The sequence below is a fragment of the Rutidosis leptorrhynchoides genome, chromosome 10 (genome assembly GCF_046630445.1).
Source record: "Rutidosis leptorrhynchoides isolate AG116_Rl617_1_P2 chromosome 10, CSIRO_AGI_Rlap_v1, whole genome shotgun sequence".
Lineage (NCBI taxonomy): Eukaryota > Viridiplantae > Streptophyta > Magnoliopsida > Asterales > Asteraceae > Rutidosis > Rutidosis leptorrhynchoides.
The window spans coordinates 127,065,505-127,066,697 of NC_092342.1; positions in this window are offsets into that span (position 1 = coordinate 127,065,505).

Below are 1,193 nucleotides of genomic sequence, written 5' to 3' on the forward strand. Positions count from 1 at the left end.
TAAGAATGTGTGTGAGAAATGAAATGAGCTAGTGAAAGAAATAACAAGTAAAATGAAAAGAACCCTCCCATTTACCACTCCAAGTTGACGGTTTTGGGGGAATCAAGAGGAAGAGAGTTGTCTACTAGTTACAAGCATGGTAAAGGTTTAAAAGTTGGTTATAAGAGGTAGCTTCATGGGGATTATGGTGTAACTATATTCCTTAAGCACAAAACTAGCTAGTTCCATTCTAAAATGATACTTACATGAGTGTTGGGCTAATTAAGTCCATTAATATGGGTAGGGTGGGCTTCTAAGCCCATGCACAATTAAAAAGCCCAAGTATGTATGTAATTAACAAGTAAGTCCAATAAAAGCCCAAGTAACTAACTAATAACCATAGTTAATTAAAATGATTAATAAAATTTAATCATGAACGTAAATAATACTTGAAAATATTATTCGTGCAAGTTTCGTGTGTCACAAAGACGTTTCGGGCAATTAAAGTCAAGTACGGGCAATCATGGTAACAAGTAAAATGTAATAACATACATTCGTTAATTCACAAATATTAATAATAACAATTATTAATAAATAAACGTCGGAAAATCCAGGGTCGTTACAATTCGAGTCCTGCTTAAGAATTTAGTGGTGTATATTATATATTCATAAGAATTTCATGGTGTATATTATATATTCATGTTAGTATTCATGGTGTATATTATATATTCATGTTAGTATTAACTATTCATAAGAATTTCATGGTGTATATTACAGTGTTGTAAAAGTCGGCCGACTTAGCCGATGCATCGGTCGATGCGTCATTTTTTTGGGTTCTCCGTCCTGTTTTTTCTGAAAACGACTCAAAAAACGGTCAAAGCTAAAAGTTCGGTCAAAGTCTGTCAAAGACAGTCAAAGTTGGTCAAAAACGGTCAAAATCAGTCAAGTTTTTGTCAAGATGTGATATGTTTTAAAATTAGGGTTTGTTTTCATTTTTTGGGCCGCTCTTTTCTCTGTGTCCTTACTGAATATGTACTCGGTAACATTAATTGAGTTTGAAGTCTGATTGTATTTAAATTCAAGTTCTTAATTAAGAAATTTATTGTACAAAATCAACTATTTTATACATATATAAATATATATTTAAGAAATTATTAATAAGGTCAACGTTGGTCAACGACCGATGCGTCCCTGATGCGTCCCCGACTCGACCA